Genomic DNA, 18,861 nt, shown 5'->3' with positions numbered 1-18,861 from the left:
GAATAAAACATATTGTAATTGGTTGTTTGCCTCGGGAAACATGGAGCAAAACCCATCCATTGTCAAGAAATGATCATTTACAGTCACTCATGCCTAGAAAAGCCTTATTACTTAGTTTAAATGCCTTTATAATCCCATTATTGAGTTTATTTTGAATTGTTTTTACATTTTTTGATTAAAACAGATTGTAATTGATTGTTTGCCTTGGGAAACTTGGAGCGAAAGCCACCCATTGTCAACAAAAGTTCATTTGTAGTCACTTATGCCTAGCAAAGCCTTATTACTCGGTTTAAATGCCTTTATAATCCCATTATTGAATTTATTTTGAATTGTTTTTACATTTTTTGATTAAAACAGATTGTAATTGATTGTTTGCCTCGGGAAACATGGAGCGAAAGCCATCCATTTTCAAGAAAAGATCATTTATAGTCACTCATGCCTAGAAAAGCCTTATTTCTCGGTTTAAATGCCTTTATAATCCCATTATTGAATTTATTTTGAATTTTTTTTACATTTTTTGATTAAAACATATTGTAATTGTTTGTTTGCCTCGGGAAACATGGAGCAAAACCCATCCATCGTCAAGAAAAGATCATTTATAGTCACTCATGCCTAGATAAGCCTTATTACTCGGTTTAATGGCCTTTATAATCCCATTATTGAATTTATTTTGAATTGTTTTTACATTTTTTGATTAAAACAGATTGTAATTGATTGTTTGCCTCGGGAAACATGGAGCGAAAGCCATCCATTGTCAAGAAAAGATCATTTATAGTCACTCATGCCTAGAAAAGCCTTATTACTCGGTTTAAATGCCTTTATAATCCCATTATTGAATTTATTTTGAATTGTTTTTACATTTTTTGATTAAAACAGATTGTAATTGATTGTTTGCCTCGGGAAACATGGAGCGGAAGCCATCCATTTTCAAGAAAAGATCATTTATAGTCACTCATGCCTAGAAAAGCCTTATTACTCGGTTTAAATGCTTTTATAATCCCATTATTGAATTTATTTGGAATTGTTTTTACATTTTTTGATTAAAACAGATCTTAATTGATTGTTTGCCTCGGGAAACATGGAGCGAAAGCCATCCATTGTCAAGAAAAGATCATTTATAGTCACTCATGCCTCGAAAAGTCTTATTACTTAGTTTAAATGCCTTTATAATCCCATTATTAAATTTATTTTGAATTGTTTTTACATTGTTTGATTAAAACAGATTGTAATTGATTGTTTGCCTCGGGAAATATGGAGCGAAAGCCATCCATTGTCAAGAAAAGATCATTTATAGTCACTCATGCCTAGAAAAGCCTTATTACTCGGTTTAAATGCCTTTATAATCCCATTATTGAATTTATTTTGAATTGTTTTTACATTTTTTGATTAAAACAGATTGTAATTGATTGTTTGCCTCGGGAAACATGGAGCGGAAGCCATCCATTTTCAAGAAAAGATCATTTATAGTCACTCATGCCTAGAAAAGCCTTATTACTCGGTTTAAATGCTTTTATAATCCCATTATTGAATTTATTTGGAATTGTTTTTACATTTTTTGATTAAAACAGATCTTAATTGATTGTTTGCCTCGGGAAACATGGAGCGAAAGCCATCCATTGTCAAGAAAAGATCATTTATAGTCACTCATGCCTCGAAAAGTCTTATTACTTAGTTTAAATTCCTTTATAATCCCATTATTGAATTTATTTTGAATTGTTTTTACATTGTTTGATTAAAACAGATTGTAATTGATTGTTTGCCTCGGGAAATATGGAGCGAAAGCCATCCATTGTCAAGAAAAGATCATTTATAGTCACTCATGCCTAGAAAAGCCTTATTACTCGGTTTAAATGCCTTTATAATCCCATTATTGAATTTATTTTGAATTGTTTTTACATTTTTTGATTAAAACAGATTGTAATTGATTGTTTGCCTCGGGAAACATGGAGCGAAAGCCATCCATTTTCAAGAAAAGATCATTTATAGTCACTCATGCCTAGAAAAGCCTTATTTCTCGGTTTAAATGCCTTTATAATCCCATTATTGAATTTATTTTGAATTTTTTTTACATTTTTTGATTAAAACATATTGTAATTGTTTGTTTGCCTCGGGAAACATGGAGCAAAACCCATCCATCGTCAAGAAAAGATCATTTATAGTCACTCATGCCTAGATAAGCCTTATTACTCGGTTTAATGGCCTTTATAATCCCATTATTGAATTTATTTTGAATTGTTTTTACATTTTTTGATTAAAACAGATTGTAATTGATTGTTTGCCTCGGGAAACATGGAGCGAAAGCCATCCATTTTCAAGAAAAGATCATTTATAGGCACTCATGCCTAGAAAAGCCTTATTTCTAGGTTTAATGGCCTTTATAATCCCATTATTGAATTTATTTTGAATTGTTTTTATATTTTTTGATTAAAACATATTGTAATTGATTGTTTGCTGTAGGAAAAATGGAGCGAAAGCCATCCATTGTCAAGAAAAGATCATTTATAGTCACTCATGCCTAGAAAAGCCTTATTACTCGGTTTAAATGCCTTTATAATCCCATTATTGAATTTATTTTGAATTGTTTTTACATTTTTTGATTAAAACATATTGTAATTGATTGTTTGCCTCGGGAAACATGGAGCGAAAGCCATCCATTTTCAAGAAAAGATCATTTATAGTCACTCATGCCTAGAAAAGCCTCATTTCTCGGTTTAAATGCCTTTATAATCCCAATATTGAATTTATTTTCAATTTTTTTTACATTTTTTGACTAAAACAAATTGTAATTGTTTGTTTGCTTCGGGAAACATGGAGCAAAACCCATCCATTGTCAAGAATAGATCATTTATAGTCACTTATGCCTAAAAAAGCCTTATTACTCGGTTTAAATGCCTTTATAATCCCATTGTTGAATTTATTTTGAATTTTTTTTACATTTTTTGATTAAAACATATTGTAATTGATTGTTTGCCTTGGGAAACTTGGAGCGAAAGCCACCCATTGTCAACAAAAGTTCATTTGTACTCACTTATGCCTAGCAAAGCCTTATTACTCGGTTTAAATGCCTTTATAATCCCATTATTGAATTTATTTTGAATTTTTTTTACATTTTTTGGTTAAAACATATTGTAATTGATTGTTTGCCTCGGGAAACATGGAACGAAAGCCATCCATTATCAAGAAAAGATCATTTATAGTCACTCATGCCTAGAAAAGCCTCATTTCTCGGTTTAAATGCCTTTATAATCCCATTATTGAATTTATTTTGAATTTTTTTTACATTTTTTGATTAAAACATATTGTAATTGATTGTTTGCCTCGGGAAACATGGAGCAAAACCCATCCATTGTCAAGAATAGATCATTTATAGTCACTTATGCCTAGAAAAGCCTTATTACTCGGTTTAAATGCATTTATAATCCCATTATTGAATTTATTTGGAATTGTTTTTACATTTTTTGATTAAAACAGATCGTAATTGATTGTTTGCCTCGGGAAACATGGAGCGAAAGCCATCCATTGTCAAGAAAACATCATTTATAGTCACTCATGCCTCGAAAAGCCTTATTACTTAGTTTAAATGCCTTTATAATCCCATTATTGAATTTATTTTGAATTGTTTTTACATTTTTTGATTAAAACAGATTGTAATTGATTGTTTGCCTCGGGAAATATGGAGCGAAAGCCATCCATTGTCAAGAAAAGATCATTTATAGTCACTCATGCCTAGAAAAGCCTTATTACTCGGTTTAAATGCCTTTATAATCCCATTATTGAATTTATTTTGAATTGTTTTTACATTTTTGATTAAAACAGATTGTAATTGATTGTTTGCCTCGGGAAACATGGAGCGAAAGCCATCCATTGTCAAGAAAAGATCATTTATAGTCACTCATGCCTAGAAAAGCCTTATTACTCGGTTTAAATGCCTTTATAATCCCATTATTGAATTTATTTTGAATTTTTTTTACATTTTTTGAATAAAACATATTGTAATTGGTTGTTTGCCTCGGGAAACATGGAGCAAAACCCATCCATTGTCAAGAAATGATCATTTACAGTCACTCATGCCTAGAAAAGCCTTATTACTTAGTTTAAATGCCTTTATAATCCCATTATTGAGTTTATTTTGAATTGTTTTTACATTTTTTGATTAAAACAGATTGTAATTGATTGTTTGCCTTGGGAAACTTGGAGCGAAAGCCACCCATTGTCAACAAAAGTTCATTTGTAGTCACTTATGCCTAGCAAAGCCTTATTACTCGGTTTAAATGCCTTTATAATCCCATTATTGAATTTATTTTGAATTGTTTTTACATTTTTTGATTAAAACAGATTGTAATTGATTGTTTGCCTCGGGAAACATGGAGCGAAAGCCATCCATTGTCAAGAAAAGATCATTTATAGTCACTCATGCCTAGAAAAGCCTTATTACTCGGTTTAAATGCCTTTATAATCCCATTATTGAATTTATTTTGAATTTTTTTTACATTTTTTGGTTAAAACATGTTGTAATTGATTGTTTGCCTCGGGAAACATGGAACGAAAGCCATCCATTGTCAAGAAAAGATCATTTCTAGTCACTCATGCCTAGAAAAGCCTCATTTCTCGGTTTAAATGCCTTTATAATCCCATTATTGAATTTATTTTGAATTGTTTTTACATTTTTTGATTAAAACATATTGTAATTGATTGTTTGCCTCGGGAAACATGGAACGAAAGCCATCCATTATCAAGAAAAGATCATTTATAGTCACTCATGCCTAGAAAAGCCTCATTTCTCGGTTTAAATGCCTTTATAATCCCATTATTGAATTTATTTTGAATTTTTTTTACATTTTTTGATTAAAACATATTGTAATTGATTGTTTGCCTCGGGAAACATGGAGCAAAACCCATCCATTGTCAAGAATAGATCATTTATAGTCACTTATGCCTAGAAAAGCCTTATTACTCGGTTTAAATGCATTTATAATCCCATTATTGAATTTATTTGGAATTGTTTTTACATTTTTTGATTAAAACAGATCTTAATTGATTGTTTGCCTCGGGAAACATGGAGCGAAAGCCATCCATTGTCAAGAAAACATCATTTATAGTCACTCATGCCTCGAAAAGCCTTATTACTTAGTTTAAATGCCTTTATAATCCCATTATTGAATTTATTTTGAATTGTTTTTACATTTTTTGATTAAAACAGATTGTAATTGATTGTTTGCCTCGGGAAATATGGAGCGAAAGCCATCCATTGTCAAGAAAAGATCATTTATAGTCACTCATGCCTAGAAAAGCCTTATTACTCGGTTTAAATGCCTTTATAATCCCATTATTGAATTTATTTTGAATTGTTTTTACATTTTTGATTAAAACAGATTGTAATTGATTGTTTGCCTCGAGAAACATGGAGCGAAAGCCATCCATTGTCAAGAAAAGATCATTTATAGTCACTCATGCCTAGAAAAGCCTTATTACTCGGTTTAAATGCCTTTATAATCCCATTATTGAATTTATTTTGAATTTTTTTTACATTTTTTGAATAAAACATATTGTAATTGGTTGTTTGCCTCGGGAAACATGGAGCAAAACCCATCCATTGTCAAGAAATGATCATTTACAGTCACTCATGCCTAGAAAAGCCTTATTACTTAGTTTAAATGCCTTTATAATCCCATTATTGAGTTTATTTTGAATTGTTTTTACATTTTTTGATTAAAACAGATTGTAATTGATTGTTTGCCTTGGGAAACTTGGAGCGAAAGCCACCCATTGTCAACAAAAGTTCATTTGTAGTCACTTATGCCTAGCAAAGCCTTATTACTCGGTTTAAATGCCTTTATAATCCCATTATTGAATTTATTTTGAATTGTTTTTACATTTTTTGATTAAAACAGATTGTAATTGATTGTTTGCCTCGGGAAACATGGAGCGAAAGCCATCCATTTTCAAGAAAAGATCATTTATAGTCACTCATGCCTAGAAAAGCCTTATTTCTCGGTTTAAATGCCTTTATAATCCCATTATTGAATTTATTTTGAATTTTTTTTACATTTTTTGATTAAAACATATTGTAATTGTTTGTTTGCCTCGGGAAACATGGAGCAAAACCCATCCATCGTCAAGAAAAGATCATTTATAGTCACTCATGCCTAGATAAGCCTTATTACTCGGTTTAATGGCCTTTATAATCCCATTATTGAATTTATTTTGAATTGTTTTTACATTTTTTGATTAAAACAGATTGTAATTGATTGTTTGCCTCGGGAAACATGGAGCGAAAGCCATCCATTGTCAAGAAAAGATCATTTATAGTCACTCATGCCTAGAAAAGCCTTATTACTCGGTTTAAATGCCTTTATAATCCCATTATTGAATTTATTTTGAATTGTTTTTACATTTTTTGATTAAAACAGATTGTAATTGATTGTTTGCCTCGGGAAACATGGAGCGGAAGCCATCCATTTTCAAGAAAAGATCATTTATAGTCACTCATGCCTAGAAAAGCCTTATTACTCGGTTTAAATGCTTTTATAATCCCATTATTGAATTTATTTGGAATTGTTTTTACATTTTTTGATTAAAACAGATCTTAATTGATTGTTTGCCTCGGGAAACATGGAGCGAAAGCCATCCATTGTCAAGAAAAGATCATTTATAGTCACTCATGCCTCGAAAAGTCTTATTACTTAGTTTAAATGCCTTTATAATCCCATTATTAAATTTATTTTGAATTGTTTTTACATTGTTTGATTAAAACAGATTGTAATTGATTGTTTGCCTCGGGAAATATGGAGCGAAAGCCATCCATTGTCAAGAAAAGATCATTTATAGTCACTCATGCCTAGAAAAGCCTTATTACTCGGTTTAAATGCCTTTATAATCCCATTATTGAATTTATTTTGAATTGTTTTTACATTTTTTGATTAAAACAGATTGTAATTGATTGTTTGCCTCGGGAAACATGGAGCGGAAGCCATCCATTTTCAAGAAAAGATCATTTATAGTCACTCATGCCTAGAAAAGCCTTATTACTCGGTTTAAATGCTTTTATAATCCCATTATTGAATTTATTTGGAATTGTTTTTACATTTTTTGATTAAAACAGATCTTAATTGATTGTTTGCCTCGGGAAACATGGAGCGAAAGCCATCCATTGTCAAGAAAAGATCATTTATAGTCACTCATGCCTCGAAAAGTCTTATTACTTAGTTTAAATGCCTTTATAATCCCATTATTGAATTTATTTTGAATTGTTTTTACATTGTTTGATTAAAACAGATTGTAATTGATTGTTTGCCTCGGGAAATATGGAGCGAAAGCCATCCATTGTCAAGAAAAGATCATTTATAGTCACTCATGCCTAGAAAAGCCTTATTACTCGGTTTAAATGCCTTTATAATCCCATTATTGAATTTATTTTGAATTGTTTTTACATTTTTTGATTAAAACAGATTGTAATTGATTGTTTGCCTCGGGAAACATGGAGCGAAAGCCATCCATTTTCAAGAAAAGATCATTTATAGTCACTCATGCCTAGAAAAGCCTTATTTCTCGGTTTAAATGCCTTTATAATCCCATTATTGAATTTATTTTGAATTTTTTTTACATTTTTTGATTAAAACATATTGTAATTGTTTGTTTGCCTCGGGAAACATGGAGCAAAACCCATCCATCGTCAAGAAAAGATCATTTATAGTCACTCATGCCTAGATAAGCCTTATTACTCGGTTTAATGGCCTTTATAATCCCATTATTGAATTTATTTTGAATTGTTTTTACATTTTTTGATTAAAACAGATTGTAATTGATTGTTTGCCTCGGGAAACATGGAGCGAAAGCCATCCATTTTCAAGAAAAGATCATTTATAGGCACTCATGCCTAGAAAAGCCTTATTTCTAGGTTTAATGGCCTTTATAATCCCATTATTGAATTTATTTTGAATTGTTTTTATATTTTTTGATTAAAACAGATTGTAATTGATTGTTTGCTGTAGGAAAAATGGAGCGAAAGCCATCCATTGTCAAGAAAAGATCATTTATAGTCACTCATGCCTAGAAAAGCCTTATTACTCGGTTTAAATGCCTTTATAATCCCATTATTGAATTTATTTTGAATTGTTTTTACATTTTTTGATTAAAACATATTGTAATTGATTGTTTGCCTCGGGAAACATGGAGCGAAAGCCATCCATTTTCAAGAAAAGATCATTTATAGTCACTCATGCCTAGAAAAGCCTCATTTCTCGGTTTAAATGCCTTTATAATCCCAATATTGAATTTATTTTCAATTTTTTTTACATTTTTTGACTAAAACAAATTGTAATTGTTTGTTTGCTTCGGGAAACATGGAGCAAAACCCATCCATTGTCAAGAATAGATCATTTATAGTCACTTATGCCTAAAAAAGCCTTATTACTCGGTTTAAATGCCTTTATAATCCCATTGTTGAATTTATTTTGAATTTTTTTTACATTTTTTGATTAAAACATATTGTAATTGATTGTTTGCCTTGGGAAACTTGGAGCGAAAGCCACCCATTGTCAACAAAAGTTCATTTGTACTCACTTATGCCTAGCAAAGCCTTATTACTCGGTTTAAATGCCTTTATAATCCCATTATTGAATTTATTTTGAATTTTTTTTACATTTTTTGGTTAAAACATATTGTAATTGATTGTTTGCCTCGGGAAACATGGAACGAAAGCCATCCATTATCAAGAAAAGATCATTTATAGTCACTCATGCCTAGAAAAGCCTCATTTCTCGGTTTAAATGCCTTTATAATCCCATTATTGAATTTATTTTGAATTTTTTTTACATTTTTTGATTAAAACATATTGTAATTGATTGTTTGCCTCGGGAAACATGGAGCAAAACCCATCCATTGTCAAGAATAGATCATTTATAGTCACTTATGCCTAGAAAAGCCTTATTACTCGGTTTAAATGCATTTATAATCCCATTATTGAATTTATTTGGAATTGTTTTTACATTTTTTGATTAAAACAGATCGTAATTGATTGTTTGCCTCGGGAAACATGGAGCGAAAGCCATCCATTGTCAAGAAAACATCATTTATAGTCACTCATGCCTCGAAAAGCCTTATTACTTAGTTTAAATGCCTTTATAATCCCATTATTGAATTTATTTTGAATTGTTTTTACATTTTTTGATTAAAACAGATTGTAATTGATTGTTTGCCTCGGGAAATATGGAGCGAAAGCCATCCATTGTCAAGAAAAGATCATTTATAGTCACTCATGCCTAGAAAAGCCTTATTACTCGGTTTAAATGCCTTTATAATCCCATTATTGAATTTATTTTGAATTGTTTTTACATTTTTGATTAAAACAGATTGTAATTGATTGTTTGCCTCGGGAAACATGGAGCGAAAGCCATCCATTGTCAAGAAAAGATCATTTATAGTCACTCATGCCTAGAAAAGCCTTATTACTCGGTTTAAATGCCTTTATAATCCCATTATTGAATTTATTTTGAATTTTTTTTACATTTTTTGAATAAAACATATTGTAATTGGTTGTTTGCCTCGGGAAACATGGAGCAAAACCCATCCATTGTCAAGAAATGATCATTTACAGTCACTCATGCCTAGAAAAGCCTTATTACTTAGTTTAAATGCCTTTATAATCCCATTATTGAGTTTATTTTGAATTGTTTTTACATTTTTTGATTAAAACAGATTGTAATTGATTGTTTGCCTTGGGAAACTTGGAGCGAAAGCCACCCATTGTCAACAAAAGTTCATTTGTAGTCACTTATGCCTAGCAAAGCCTTATTACTCGGTTTAAATGCCTTTATAATCCCATTATTGAATTTATTTTGAATTGTTTTTACATTTTTTGATTAAAACAGATTGTAATTGATTGTTTGCCTCGGGAAACATGGAGCGAAAGCCATCCATTGTCAAGAAAAGATCATTTATAGTCACTCATGCCTAGAAAAGCCTTATTACTCGGTTTAAATGCCTTTATAATCCCATTATTGAATTTATTTTGAATTTTTTTTACATTTTTTGGTTAAAACATGTTGTAATTGATTGTTTGCCTCGGGAAACATGGAACGAAAGCCATCCATTGTCAAGAAAAGATCATTTCTAGTCACTCATGCCTAGAAAAGCCTCATTTCTCGGTTTAAATGCCTTTATAATCCCATTATTGAATTTATTTTGAATTGTTTTTACATTTTTTGATTAAAACATATTGTAATTGATTGTTTGCCTCGGGAAACATGGAACGAAAGCCATCCATTGTCAAGAAAAGATCATTTATAGTCACTCATGCCTAGAAAAGCCTCATTTCTCGGTTTAAATGCCTTTATAATCCCATTATTGAATTTATTTTGAATTTTTTTTACATTTTTTGATTAAAACATATTGTAATTGATTGTTTGCCTCGGGAAACATGGAGCAAAACCCATCCATTGTCAAGAATAGATCATTTATAGTCACTTATGCCTAGAAAAGCCTTATTACTCGGTTTAAATGCATTTATAATCCCATTATTGAATTTATTTGGAATTGTTTTTACATTTTTTGATTAAAACAGATCTTAATTGATTGTTTGCCTCGGGAAACATGGAGCGAAAGCCATCCATTGTCAAGAAAACATCATTTATAGTCACTCATGCCTCGAAAAGCCTTATTACTTAGTTTAAATGCCTTTATAATCCCATTATTGAATTTATTTTGAATTGTTTTTACATTTTTTGATTAAAACAGATTGTAATTGATTGTTTGCCTCGGGAAATATGGAGCGAAAGCCATCCATTGTCAAGAAAAGATCATTTATAGTCACTCATGCCTAGAAAAGCCTTATTACTCGGTTTAAATGCCTTTATAATCCCATTATTGAATTTATTTTGAATTGTTTTTACATTTTTGATTAAAACAGATTGTAATTGATTGTTTGCCTCGAGAAACATGGAGCGAAAGCCATCCATTGTCAAGAAAAGATCATTTATAGTCACTCATGCCTAGAAAAGCCTTATTACTCGGTTTAAATGCCTTTATAATCCCATTATTGAATTTATTTTGAATTTTTTTTACATTTTTTGAATAAAACATATTGTAATTGGTTGTTTGCCTCGGGAAACATGGAGCAAAACCCATCCATTGTCAAGAAATGATCATTTACAGTCACTCATGCCTAGAAAAGCCTTATTACTTAGTTTAAATGCCTTTATAATCCCATTATTGAGTTTATTTTGAATTGTTTTTACATTTTTTGATTAAAACAGATTGTAATTGATTGTTTGCCTTGGGAAACTTGGAGCGAAAGCCACCCATTGTCAACAAAAGTTCATTTGTAGTCACTTATGCCTAGCAAAGCCTTATTACTCGGTTTAAATGCCTTTATAATCCCATTATTGAATTTATTTTGAATTGTTTTTACATTTTTTGATTAAAACAGATTGTAATTGATTGTTTGCCTCGGGAAACATGGAGCGAAAGCCATCCATTTTCAAGAAAAGATCATTTATAGTCACTCATGCCTAGAAAAGCCTTATTTCTCGGTTTAAATGCCTTTATAATCCCATTATTGAATTTATTTTGAATTTTTTTTACATTTTTTGATTAAAACATATTGTAATTGTTTGTTTGCCTCGGGAAACATGGAGCAAAACCCATCCATCGTCAAGAAAAGATCATTTATAGTCACTCATGCCTAGATAAGCCTTATTACTCGGTTTAATGGCCTTTATAATCCCATTATTGAATTTATTTTGAATTGTTTTTACATTTTTTGATTAAAACAGATTGTAATTGATTGTTTGCCTCGGGAAACATGGAGCGAAAGCCATCCATTGTCAAGAAAAGATCATTTATAGTCACTCATGCCTAGAAAAGCCTTATTACTCGGTTTAAATGCCTTTATAATCCCATTATTGAATTTATTTTGAATTGTTTTTACATTTTTTGATTAAAACAGATTGTAATTGATTGTTTGCCTCGGGAAACATGGAGCGGAAGCCATCCATTTTCAAGAAAAGATCATTTATAGTCACTCATGCCTAGAAAAGCCTTATTACTCGGTTTAAATGCTTTTATAATCCCATTATTGAATTTATTTGGAATTGTTTTTACATTTTTTGATTAAAACAGATCTTAATTGATTGTTTGCCTCGGGAAACATGGAGCGAAAGCCATCCATTGTCAAGAAAAGATCATTTATAGTCACTCATGCCTCGAAAAGTCTTATTACTTAGTTTAAATGCCTTTATAATCCCATTATTAAATTTATTTTGAATTGTTTTTACATTGTTTGATTAAAACAGATTGTAATTGATTGTTTGCCTCGGGAAATATGGAGCGAAAGCCATCCATTGTCAAGAAAAGATCATTTATAGTCACTCATGCCTAGAAAAGCCTTATTACTCGGTTTAAATGCCTTTATAATCCCATTATTGAATTTATTTTGAATTGTTTTTACATTTTTTGATTAAAACAGATTGTAATTGATTGTTTGCCTCGGGAAACATGGAGCGGAAGCCATCCATTTTCAAGAAAAGATCATTTATAGTCACTCATGCCTAGAAAAGCCTTATTACTCGGTTTAAATGCTTTTATAATCCCATTATTGAATTTATTTGGAATTGTTTTTACATTTTTTGATTAAAACAGATCTTAATTGATTGTTTGCCTCGGGAAACATGGAGCGAAAGCCATCCATTGTCAAGAAAAGATCATTTATAGTCACTCATGCCTCGAAAAGTCTTATTACTTAGTTTAAATGCCTTTATAATCCCATTATTGAATTTATTTTGAATTGTTTTTACATTGTTTGATTAAAACAGATTGTAATTGATTGTTTGCCTCGGGAAATATGGAGCGAAAGCCATCCATTGTCAAGAAAAGATCATTTATAGTCACTCATGCCTAGAAAAGCCTTATTACTCGGTTTAAATGCCTTTATAATCCCATTATTGAATTTATTTTGAATTGTTTTTACATTTTTTGATTAAAACAGATTGTAATTGATTGTTTGCCTCGGGAAACATGGAGCGAAAGCCATCCATTTTCAAGAAAAGATCATTTATAGTCACTCATGCCTAGAAAAGCCTTATTTCTCGGTTTAAATGCCTTTATAATCCCATTATTGAATTTATTTTGAATTTTTTTTACATTTTTTGATTAAAACATATTGTAATTGTTTGTTTGCCTCGGGAAACATGGAGCAAAACCCATCCATCGTCAAGAAAAGATCATTTATAGTCACTCATGCCTAGATAAGCCTTATTACTCGGTTTAATGGCCTTTATAATCCCATTATTGAATTTATTTTGAATTGTTTTTACATTTTTTGATTAAAACAGATTGTAATTGATTGTTTGCCTCGGGAAACATGGAGCGAAAGCCATCCATTTTCAAGAAAAGATCATTTATAGGCACTCATGCCTAGAAAAGCCTTATTTCTAGGTTTAATGGCCTTTATAATCCCATTATTGAATTTATTTTGAATTGTTTTTATATTTTTTGATTAAAACAGATTGTAATTGATTGTTTGCTGTAGGAAAAATGGAGCGAAAGCCATCCATTGTCAAGAAAAGATCATTTATAGTCACTCATGCCTAGAAAAGCCTTATTACTCGGTTTAAATGCCTTTATAATCCCATTATTGAATTTATTTTGAATTGTTTTTACATTTTTTGATTAAAACATATTGTAATTGATTGTTTGCCTCGGGAAACATGGAGCGAAAGCCATCCATTTTCAAGAAAAGATCATTTATAGTCACTCATGCCTAGAAAAGCCTCATTTCTCGGTTTAAATGCCTTTATAATCCCAATATTGAATTTATTTTCAATTTTTTTTACATTTTTTGACTAAAACAAATTGTAATTGTTTGTTTGCTTCGGGAAACATGGAGCAAAACCCATCCATTGTCAAGAATAGATCATTTATAGTCACTTATGCCTAAAAAAGCCTTATTACTCGGTTTAAATGCCTTTATAATCCCATTGTTGAATTTATTTTGAATTTTTTTTACATTTTTTGATTAAAACATATTGTAATTGATTGTTTGCCTTGGGAAACTTGGAGCGAAAGCCACCCATTGTCAACAAAAGTTCATTTGTACTCACTTATGCCTAGCAAAGCCTTATTACTCGGTTTAAATGCCTTTATAATCCCATTATTGAATTTATTTTGAATTTTTTTTACATTTTTTGGTTAAAACATATTGTAATTGATTGTTTGCCTCGGGAAACATGGAACGAAAGCCATCCATTATCAAGAAAAGATCATTTATAGTCACTCATGCCTAGAAAAGCCTCATTTCTCGGTTTAAATGCCTTTATAATCCCATTATTGAATTTATTTTGAATTTTTTTTACATTTTTTGATTAAAACATATTGTAATTGATTGTTTGCCTCGGGAAACATGGAGCAAAACCCATCCATTGTCAAGAATAGATCATTTATAGTCACTTATGCCTAGAAAAGCCTTATTACTCGGTTTAAATGCATTTATAATCCCATTATTGAATTTATTTGGAATTGTTTTTACATTTTTTGATTAAAACAGATCGTAATTGATTGTTTGCCTCGGGAAACATGGAGCGAAAGCCATCCATTGTCAAGAAAACATCATTTATAGTCACTCATGCCTCGAAAAGCCTTATTACTTAGTTTAAATGCCTTTATAATCCCATTATTGAATTTATTTTGAATTGTTTTTACATTTTTTGATTAAAACAGATTGTAATTGATTGTTTGCCTCGGGAAATATGGAGCGAAAGCCATCCATTGTCAAGAAAAGATCATTTATAGTCACTCATGCCTAGAAAAGCCTTATTACTCGGTTTAAATGCCTTTATAATCCCATTATTGAATTTATTTTGAATTGTTTTTACATTTTTGATTAAAACAGATTGTAATTGATTGTTTGCCTCGGGAAACATGGAGCGAAAGCCATCCATTGTCAAGAAAAGATCATTTATAGTCACTCATGCCTAGAAAAGCCTTATTACTCGGTTTAAATGCCTTTATAATCCCATTATTGAATTTATTTTGAATTTTTTTTACATTTTTTGAATAAAACATATTGTAATTGGTTGTTTGCCTCGGGAAACATGGAGCAAAACCCATCCATTGTCAAGAAATGATCATTTACAGTCACTCATGCCTAGAAAAGCCTTATTACTTAGTTTAAATGCCTTTATAATCCCATTATTGAGTTTATTTTGAATTGTTTTTACATTTTTTGATTAAAACAGATTGTAATTGATTGTTTGCCTTGGGAAACTTGGAGCGAAAGCCACCCATTGTCAACAAAAGTTCATTTGTAGTCACTTATGCCTAGCAAAGCCTTATTACTCGGTTTAAATGCCTTTATAATCCCATTATTGAATTTATTTTGAATTGTTTTTACATTTTTTGATTAAAACAGATTGTAATTGATTGTTTGCCTCGGGAAACATGGAGCGAAAGCCATCCATTGTCAAGAAAAGATCATTTATAGTCACTCATGCCTAGAAAAGCCTTATTACTCGGTTTAAATGCCTTTATAATCCCATTATTGAATTTATTTTGAATTTTTTTTACATTTTTTGGTTAAAACATGTTGTAATTGATTGTTTGCCTCGGGAAACATGGAACGAAAGCCATCCATTGTCAAGAAAAGATCATTTCTAGTCACTCATGCCTAGAAAAGCCTCATTTCTCGGTTTAAATGCCTTTATAATCCCATTATTGAATTTATTTTGAATTGTTTTTACATTTTTTGATTAAAACATATTGTAATTGATTGTTTGCCTCGGGAAACATGGAACGAAAGCCATCCATTATCAAGAAAAGATCATTTATAGTCACTCATGCCTAGAAAAGCCTCATTTCTCGGTTTAAATGCCTTTATAATCCCATTATTGAATTTATTTTGAATTTTTTTTACATTTTTTGATTAAAACATATTGTAATTGATTGTTTGCCTCGGGAAACATGGAGCAAAACCCATCCATTGTCAAGAATAGATCATTTATAGTCACTTATGCCTAGAAAAGCCTTATTACTCGGTTTAAATGCATTTATAATCCCATTATTGAATTTATTTGGAATTGTTTTTACATTTTTTGATTAAAACAGATCTTAATTGATTGTTTGCCTCGGGAAACATGGAGCGAAAGCCATCCATTGTCAAGAAAACATCATTTATAGTCACTCATGCCTCGAAAAGCCTTATTACTTAGTTTAAATGCCTTTATAATCCCATTATTGAATTTATTTTGAATTGTTTTTACATTTTTTGATTAAAACAGATTGTAATTGATTGTTTGCCTCGGGAAATATGGAGCGAAAGCCATCCATTGTCAAGAAAAGATCATTTATAGTCACTCATGCCTAGAAAAGCCTTATTACTCGGTTTAAATGCCTTTATAATCCCATTATTGAATTTATTTTGAATTGTTTTTACATTTTTGATTAAAACAGATTGTAATTGATTGTTTGCCTCGAGAAACATGGAGCGAAAGCCATCCATTGTCAAGAAAAGATCATTTATAGTCACTCATGCCTAGAAAAGCCTTATTACTCGGTTTAAATGCCTTTATAATCCCATTATTGAATTTATTTTGAATTTTTTTTACATTTTTTGAATAAAACATATTGTAATTGGTTGTTTGCCTCGGGAAACATGGAGCAAAACCCATCCATTGTCAAGAAATGATCATTTACAGTCACTCATGCCTAGAAAAGCCTTATTACTTAGTTTAAATGCCTTTATAATCCCATTATTGAGTTTATTTTGAATTGTTTTTACATTTTTTGATTAAAACAGATTGTAATTGATTGTTTGCCTTGGGAAACTTGGAGCGAAAGCCACCCATTGTCAACAAAAGTTCATTTGTAGTCACTTATGCCTAGCAAAGCCTTATTACTCGGTTTAAATGCCTTTATAATCCCATTATTGAATTTATTTTGAATTGTTTTTACATTTTTTGATTAAAACAGATTGTAATTGATTGTTTGCCTCGGGAAACATGGAGCGAAAGCCATCCATTTTCAAGAAAAGATCATTTATAGTCACTCATGCCTAGAAAAGCCTTATTTCTCGGTTTAAATGCCTTTATAATCCCATTATTGAATTTATTTTGAATTTTTTTTACATTTTTTGATTAAAACATATTGTAATTGTTTGTTTGCCTCGGGAAACATGGAGCAAAACCCATCCATCGTCAAGAAAAGATCATTTATAGTCACTCATGCCTAGATAAGCCTTATTACTCGGTTTAATGGCCTTTATAATCCCATTATTGAATTTATTTTGAATTGTTTTTACATTTTTTGATTAAAACAGATTGTAATTGATTGTTTGCCTCGGGAAACATGGAGCGAAAGCCATCCATTGTCAAGAAAAGATCATTTATAGTCACTCATGCCTAGAAAAGCCTTATTACTCGGTTTAAATGCCTTTATAATCCCATTATTGAATTTATTTTGAATTGTTTTTACATTTTTTGATTAAAACAGATTGTAATTGATTGTTTGCCTCGGGAAACATGGAGCGGAAGCCATCCATTTTCAAGAAAAGATCATTTATAGTCACTCATGCCTAGAAAAGCCTTATTACTCGGTTTAAATGCTTTTATAATCCCATTATTGAATTTATTTGGAATTGTTTTTACATTTTTTGATTAAAACAGATCTTAATTGATTGTTTGCCTCGGGAAACATGGAGCGAAAGCCATCCATTGTCAAGAAAAGATCATTTATAGTCACTCATGCCTCGAAAAGTCTTATTACTTAGTTTAAATGCCTTTATAATCCCATTATTAAATTTATTTTGAATTGTTTTTACATTGTTTGATTAAAACAGATTGTAATTGATTGTTTGCCTCGGGAAATATGGAGCGAAAGCCATCCATTGTCAAGAAAAGATCATTTATAGTCACTCATGCCTAGAAAAGCCTTATTACTCGGTTTAAATGCCTTTATAATCCCATTATTGAATTTATTTTGAATTGTTTTTACATTTTTTGATTAAAACAGATTGTAATTGATTGTTTGCCTCGGGAAACATGGAGCGGAAGCCATCCATTTTCAAGAAAAGATCATTTATAGTCACTCATGCCTAGAAAAGCCTTATTACTCGGTTTAAATGCTTTTATAATCCCATTATTGAATTTATTTGGAATTGTTTTTACATTTTTTGATTAAAACAGATCTTAATTGATTGTTTGCCTCGGGAAACATGGAGCGAAAGCCATCCATTGTCAAGAAAAGATCATTTATAGTCACTCATGCCTCGAAAAGTCTTATTACTTAGTTTAAATGCCTTTATAATCCCATTATTGAATTTATTTTGAATTGTTTTTACATTGTTTGATTAAAACAGATTGTAATTGATTGTTTGCCTCGGGAAATATGGAGCGAAAGCCATCCATTGTCAAGAAAAGATCATTTATAGTCACTCATGCCTAGAAAAGCCTTATTACTCGGTTTAAATGCCTTTATAATCCCATTATTGAATTTATTTTGAATTGTTTTTACATTTTTTGATTAAAACAGATTGTAATTGATTGTTTGCCTCGGGAAACATGGAGCGAAAGCCATCCATTTTCAAGAAAAGATCATTTATAGTCACTCATGCCTAGAAAAGCCTTATTTCTCGGTTTAAATGCCTTTATAATCCCATTATTGAATTTATTTTGAATTTTTTTTACATTTTTTGATTAAAACATATTGTAATTGTTTGTTTGCCTCGGGAAACATGGAGCAAAACCCATCCATCGTCAAGAAAAGATCATTTATAGTCACTCATGCCTAGATAAGCCTTATTACTCGGTTTAATGGCCTTTATAATCCCATTATTGAATTTATTTTGAATTGTTTTTACATTTTTTGATTAAAACA

Source organism: Theobroma cacao, chromosome 7, assembly GCF_053813885.1.
Source record: "Theobroma cacao isolate CCN51 chromosome 7, ASM5381388v1, whole genome shotgun sequence".
Classification (NCBI taxonomy): domain Eukaryota; kingdom Viridiplantae; phylum Streptophyta; class Magnoliopsida; order Malvales; family Malvaceae; genus Theobroma; species Theobroma cacao.
This window is presented reverse-complemented; position numbering follows the sequence as displayed.